The sequence below is a fragment of the Mandrillus leucophaeus genome, unplaced genomic scaffold, assembly GCF_000951045.1.
Source record: "Mandrillus leucophaeus isolate KB7577 unplaced genomic scaffold, Mleu.le_1.0 Scaffold91, whole genome shotgun sequence".
Lineage (NCBI taxonomy): Eukaryota > Metazoa > Chordata > Mammalia > Primates > Cercopithecidae > Mandrillus > Mandrillus leucophaeus.
This window is the reverse complement of record NW_012109919.1, coordinates 114,831-121,799: the sequence shown is the minus strand read 5'-3', so window position 1 is coordinate 121,799 and position 6,969 is coordinate 114,831. Positions and strand designations below refer to the sequence as shown.

Here is a 6,969-nt window from a genome sequence, read left to right as displayed (position 1 = left end):
ACATCTGTATAATAGAGGTGGTATTGTTTGACTTCCATTTGTGAAGTTTAAATGAGATTTGTTATTGTTGTTTTTATGTTAATCCCTAGTACATGGCCTACTGTAAACACCCAGGACACCCAGGATATGGTCATTGCTGTTTGATTTTCCTCATCCCCAGTCTCAAGGGGAAGCCAGGACAATGAGAACAGTCACTTGCCATCAGGACTCACTGAAAGGGTCCCAGGGTGGGATGGTGGGGAGATAAGAACCATGAGAGAAGTTGGCACAGAGGTGTTTTGGGAGAAAGGGTCCAAGATAGGCAGAAAAGAAAATGTTGCCAGTTGATGGGAAAGAAAGGAAGTCAGAGGGCTTAGACACTGAGGGGGACAGAACATCTCCATATGCACTCTCATCTCTTGTAGTCAGCAACAGGTATCCACGGGGAGGGCCCTACATCATCTGCTACCCTGAAGGATCTGGAGGTAAGAGGCTCTGGACGGAGGTGCAGTGACCCTGCAGGCCAGCCCTCCCGCCTCCTCCCACAGCGGGGACTGGGTGCCCCTCTGCCAGTTGAGACAGCCCACACACACCCCAATCCTAATGATTGTTCTCTCTACCTCTCCCCCCACTCCTCCTCCACCTCCTTCTTGCTGCATGTGCCTCAGAGGCTGTGCCAAGAGCTAGCAGTAGTCCTGGACTCAAGGTCCATAAAAATCAGTCAACTGAAGAACACCATCAAATCTCTGGCAAGAGTCCAGTGGGGTTCCCTGATTCCACGCTGCCAATATTGGGCTCCAGTTTCCCCTTGGGGCCCTGAAGAATGGGACTGGGGTCCCCTGGTGTCAAGGGCAAATAGGGAGTTGGGGTACCCAGGCCTCAACTGGAGGGAACCCAGAGCATGCAGCATGGCTCTTCTTTTGCTGTCCTCTTTGCTGACTCTCTCCAGTCACCCCTGCTCCTTGCTACACATGCCTTGGGGTTGTTGCTCCTTGGGGAAGTGCTAGCCTGATTGGTTGTCGGGGCCCCGTATTTCTGCCGTGACTCAGTCCCTAATTTGCTCTTTGATTCTGGACAAGCCACCTCTCCTTTTTGAGCTCATGTTTCCAGAGGAGATACGGAGTATCAGAGTATCTTTCTGTTAGTTCTGAGAGTCAGAGATTTAAAGGCCCCCTGTAGTGGAAATCTCAGTGCCAAGGGCTCCTGTCTGTCCTTTTCCATCCTGTATCTGCTGTGAAGAACTGTACCTGGCCCATTTGTGCTCAGAAATGTTTATTGAATGAACGCACTTTTCTAAATCACAACCTGGCAGAAGGGGGGCCTTTCTCAAACTCTATCTCTAGAGGTTTATGTTACTCTCTTCTCAAGAGATTCCGGATTCAGACTTTGAGTTCTGTGGTTGTTGGCAAAAACCAACAAAGACCAAAATCCTCTGTCCTTGAGAGCTTGAGGAGAGTTTACCAGGTCATGTTCCTATTGGGTCTGAGAACTTTGCCTTTAAAATCCATCCCTGGCCCTGCCTACCGCTTCCTGGTCTGGGGAATAGAGTTAAGGGCCACCCTCCATCATCTTAATTTGACTCTCTCCACAGAAAGAACAGAAGAAACAAGTGCAACATCAGCTGGAAGTAGTAACGTGATTTCTTTGTTTGCTCGCGACATGACTGCTGGGTTTGGGGGGCACTCAGATGTAGAGGCCCAAGTCTCATCTCACCCATTCCCAGCCTGGGGAAGAAGACTAAACCCTCAGATTCCACCCCATCCCTACAGGGTCCCTGATAACCTGGTCCCATGGGTGGGCCTGTCCTGGGGCATTGGTGGCATTCTGGGGGCCTGTCTCTTGCTGTGCCATCTCTGCCTCCCCAGGGTAAGAGCTTTGTCTTCCTCTTCCTATAGGAAAAGAAAGCAAACAATGAGAAACAAAGCCAAAAGGCAGCTAGAGGTGAGGGGAGGCTGTGCAGTTCCCTCCTGTCTCTTCCAACTTGACTGAGTTCTTTTAAAACACCAGACCACAGGCTTGGAAATGCCTTGATCTTTACTGACCAAGTTGTATATTGAGCCAAGCCCAGCCCTTTTAAGGGGCACTGTGTGGAATGGCCAGGCTCCTAGGATCGAAACTTCTCACTCTTCACCATCCAGACCTCGAGCCACAGTAAAGGGTTATCGAGTGGCAGTTAGAGTGATCCATACGGGACAGGCACTGCTGAATGCACACGTGACATGCGTAAGGTTTTGCAGAGGGAGGGATGTGGAAGAAAGATGACCCCAGTTGGCCAGGAGCAGGTGAGGACCAGTGACGGCCCTTCCTAACTTCTGTGCCCATTCTTGCAGTTGAAGGAGTTGCTTAAACAAGCCCAGCTAGAGAGAGATGAATATGATCAACATATAAAAGGAGAGAGGGCCTGGTGGCAGCAGAGGATGAGGAAAATGTCACAGGAGGTGAGATCTGACCCTTCAGCCCCCTACCTTTGATAGGCCACTGGATCTTTCTGGGCATCTGTAAAATGGGGATAGTACAGCCAGAGGTGGACATGGGTCTGGCCTTTGTGGAGGTGGGAGCAGAGAGGGAGATGGCAGCCTGTCCAGCCACCAGCCCCTCTCTCCAGGGCCCTTTGCCCCCGTGCTTTGGGTAGGTTCGCACCTTGAAGAAGGAGAAGAAGCATGATACATGATGGGTAGAGAAGCTGGAGAGGAGCTTGTCCAAACAAAAACCAGGTGGGTAAGATGGGGCTGGCATGGCCTGGGAGCAGGCCTGGCATCAGAGGGCCCTGGGGGTGGCTTAGAGTGCCCCAGGGAGGTGGGTGTATCATCCTTTGCATTGTATCATCCTTTGAGGGCTTTGAGGCAGAGGGAAAGGGGTCTGTGCCGGGAGACAGCAAGTCTTGTCATCTCCATGAGCCTCAGTGTCCCCATCAGCAAAGGGGGCCCATTGTCAGCCACCCACAGTGCTCTCTATCTCAAAGTGGTTCAGAAGATTGGCTACCATCCGGATGCGAGGAATTATTAGCAGTGAGGCCAAGTTTGGGGAGCCTGAGGTGAGTTGTGCACCAACAGGAGGGTTTTTTGTTTTTGTTTTTTTTTTTTTTGAGAATCCAGAGGGCCTTATTGCCTGCTTCCTTTCTCAGCTGAACCCCTGCCTCTGGAGCCTCCAGCAGTGCCCTCTGAGGTGGAGCTGCAGCATCTGAGGAAGGAGGTTGAGAGAATGGCAGGAGAACTCCAAGCCCAGGTGGACAACAATCAGCGCATGAGTGTCCTGATCTGGGGGCAAAAGGAGAGGCTTCAGGAGCAGGAGGAGAGGCTTCAGGAGCAGGAGGAGAGGCTTTGGGAGCAGGACGAGAGGCTTCGGGAGCAGGACGAGAGGCTTCAGCAGCTGGCTGAGCCATACAGTGGCTTCGAGGAGCTGGTGTGTTGCCCACCTGGGGAGCCTGCCCTCCTCCCTAGCCCTCCAGGACTTTGTTTCCCCACCTGTAAAATGCGGCAGTGTAGCCCTCACATGAAATGTTACTTCTAAAGGCACCTGTGAGCCAGAGCGCTGCGCTGGAGGCTGTGGAGAGAGGGGATGATTTTTCTCACCTGCCTCCGCTCTTCCCGGTGCCATGGGAGGCAGACACCAAGTTCTTGGTTCTCCAGCTGCAGTGGGTGGCTGCTGATTGCTTCTCTCTGTCCAGAACAACAAGAACAAGAGCGCACTGCAGTTGGAGCAGCAGGTAAAGGAGCTGCAGGAGAAGCTGGGTGAGGTGAAGGAAATGGTAACCTCTGCCCCATCTAAGAAGGGCTGGGAAGCGGGCACCAGCCTCTGGAGAGGGGAGGTGCCAGGCCAGAGGCAGCTCCAGTCTTGGAGCAGGTGACCCCAGCACCCTCCAGGGCAGTCCTGTGACTGTTTCTTGCTTCCTGCCCTCTGACTATTAGACATGTGGAGCCCTGGGCTCCTCCCAGGTCTGGACATCATCATCCCAGCTAGAGGCATGGAGCCCCCCAATCACAGGGGAAGAGACAGTGGTATATGAGGCTCCTATTCCAGGCACGGTGGCTCACGCCTGTAATCCCAGCACTTTGGGAGGCTGAGGCAGGAGAATCACTGGATGTCGGTAGTTTGAGATCAGCCTGGCCAACATGGTAAAACCTCATCTCTTATTACAATTACCAAAAAAAAAAAAAAAAATTACACACACACAAAAAATTAGCCAGGCATGGTGGTACATGCCTGTAATCCCACCTACTCAGGAAGCTGAGGCATGAGAATCGCTTTAGCTCAGGAGGTGGAGGTTGCAGTGAGCTGAGATTGCACCACTGCACTCCAGCCTGGGTCACAGAGTGACACTCTGTCTCCAAACAAAACAAAAATGCTCCTTAGATTAAAACTGGATTCCAGCCTCAGTTCCACAGGTCACCATTCAAGTACTTTGCATCTCTAAGTCTCTGTTTGTTTAACTTCAAAAGGAAGTTAGTATTTTCCTTACAGAGGTGCTGAGGATTAAATGAGATAATACTTGGAAAGCATTAGGCATGTAGCGCACTTAGCAGATGGTGGTTGTCTCCCACTGCTTTTCCACCATTCTGTGGCCTACAGTTTAAATGGTGAGAAGAGGGCATGCGATTTGAGGCTGGGGAAGGAGGCATGGGGTTCTAGGAAAAGGAGGCAGTCATTTAGGCCCAGAGCAAGGGACCAGGGACCTGGGCAGATGACAGAGCCCCACATTTCCCTGGCTACCCTGTTAATGGTCCCAGAATCTGGAAGCCAGCCACCACGTGCCCTCACACCCAGGGTCTTCCTGCAGGTGGAGCTGAAGAGCCAAGAGGCTCAGAGTCTGTAGCAGCAGCCAGACCATCACCTGGGTCACCTGCAGCAGTATGTGGCCACCTATCAGCAGCAGGTGTCCGCCTATCAGCAGCTGACCTTTGAGAAGGAGGCGCTGCACAGGCAGTTACTGCAGCAGACCCAGCTAACGAACCAGCTGCATCAGCAGGAAGCTTGGGGCAAAGTGGTGGCCAACCTGGCCCACAAAAAGTTGCAGGAGACCCAGGGGAGGGAGCTGCTGAGGCCGGGGCCCTAAGGGGGACAACCTGGCAAACTCCGTGCCCTCTCACCCTTTCTTGGCTCCTTACGAGTGCCTGGAAACTTCCAGCCAGCAGAACCAGCCCCTACAGGCCCAGCTGAGCCTCACGGCTCTCCCTGGGGAAGGTACGGGAACCTGCTCAGAGGAAGAGGAGAGAGCCCCAGGAGGAAGGGGGTACTGTTAGCAGCACAGGATTAAGGAGTTGGAAGAGACCTTTAGAACAGCTGGTCCTTATGCCGACTGGGTGCCTGCACTAAGTTCGGCATCAATATGGTGACTTCCTGGGAGCGGGGTCCACCAAGTTGCCTAAGGATAGCTGAACTGGCCCAGGTCAGAAATGGAGCAGGTCAGAACTCCAGCACTGACCAGTAGTGGGACTGTGCCTGGGCAGTATAGCAAGATCTTTGTCGTTAAAAGTAAAAATAAAGAACAGCAGCTTATTCCTCTCTGGGTAAGGGCTGGCTCAGGGTTACACAGTGAGGGTGGAGGCAGAGGTGGGCCCACAGTACCTCCCTTGTTGGGTTGTCTGAGGACCCTTTTGGCCACCCCCCACAGGAGATGGAGGAGGACATCTGGACAGTGAGGAGGAGGAGGCACCTCAGCCCATGCTGACCGTCCCGGAGGACCTGGAGAGCTGGGAGGCCATGGTGAGCCTGACTCCCCCTGCACCCATTTTGCCACCTTCCTGTGTGCTCCCTCCAAGACCCCTTTATGCTCTTGGTTTCCCTGTCTTCTGATTTCTCTGGACCCTCACCCCTTCTGGGAGCCAGTGGTCAGACACCATTTCACCTGTGACCAGCAGGTGCACTCTGAGGCCTCAAGGGAAGGGGCTGCGCTCCACCTCTCTGCCCGTTTGTTCTGTGTGTGCCCCTACAAGAATGCTCACTTCTTGCCCTCAGGTGGCATTTTCAACCCCACTGGAGCCAGTGCCCAGGAGGAGCAGGCATGGTTATGAGAGCAAGTGAAAAAGTAGAGGGTGTGCTGCCAGCGCCTGGCTCACCCGGTGGCCTCTGCCCAGCAGAGGCCAGACGCAGTGATCCCAGCGCCAGTGACTGGGGGCAAGTCTGTGAGTGGGGAGATCCACCAGGCCCTGCAGGAGGTCATGGAGAAGCTGGAGGTGAGTGAGTCCTGGCATGGGCCAAGAAGGGCAGGGGTGGGACAGGTCGCTGCCGAGATGTGACACCATTATTTTGGCTCCAGAGTGGCCTTATGGACCTCCTGGAGGAGAAGGCGGACCTAAGGGAGTGGGTGGAGAAACTAGAACTTTGATTCATCCAGTACTGGAAAGACAGACGCCATCAGTGAGCTGGAGGCCAGGGCATGGCAGTGGGAGCTGCAGGGCCATCAGAGGGGTCTCAGCGTCTGAGCCCTGTCCTCCCTCAGGAAAGTTCATCACCTTATAATAGAGCCAGGGGATAGTGCCAAAGATGCGGCACTGGGAGGCCATCAGGTCCAGGACAAGGAGGAGATGAAAGTAGGGTGTGCAACATCTCTGATGGGGTGGTGGTGGGCGTGAGGGTGGGCGCTGGTAGCTGCATGACAGCTGAGCACTCCTCTGTCCAGGTGAAGCTGCTGGAGCTGCAGGAGATAATGATGTGGCTTGTGGGGACTGCAGCGAGGGGCATGGCAAATTCCCGGCCACTGCCCAGAACCCTGCTGATGAACCCAGTCCAGGAACCCAGCCCCTCCAGGAGCTGGGGGCTGCCAACAAGCATGGTGGTGAGTAAAGTCCTCAGGCGGGTGGGCAGGCAGGGGCAGGAGAGGCTCGCACTGGGCTCAGATCCCCGCCTCCCTCTCCCCAAAGATCTTTGTGAGGTGAGCCTCACCGACAGCGTGGAGCACCCAGGCTTGGGCATCAACCCCTGTGTGCCATTCTTTTGCCGGGCTTGGCTGCCGAGAAGGAGATAAACATCACCATCATCAAAGAGCTGGTC

At 54.1% G+C, this 6,969-nt stretch overlaps 1 long non-coding RNA gene and 1 pseudogene across 1 annotated transcript; both read left to right on the top strand.

Moving 5' to 3' along the window:
* Positions 1-6: 6 nt before the first annotated feature.
* Positions 7-1,921, top strand: LOC105531800. The gene is made up of 3 exons (XR_001004858.1): positions 7-728; positions 1,571-1,609; positions 1,875-1,921. It is a non-coding gene; the product is annotated as an uncharacterized LOC105531800 (long non-coding RNA).
* A 216-nt stretch (positions 1,922-2,137) lies between these two features.
* LOC105531825 lies at positions 2,138-6,969 on the top strand (annotated as a pseudogene).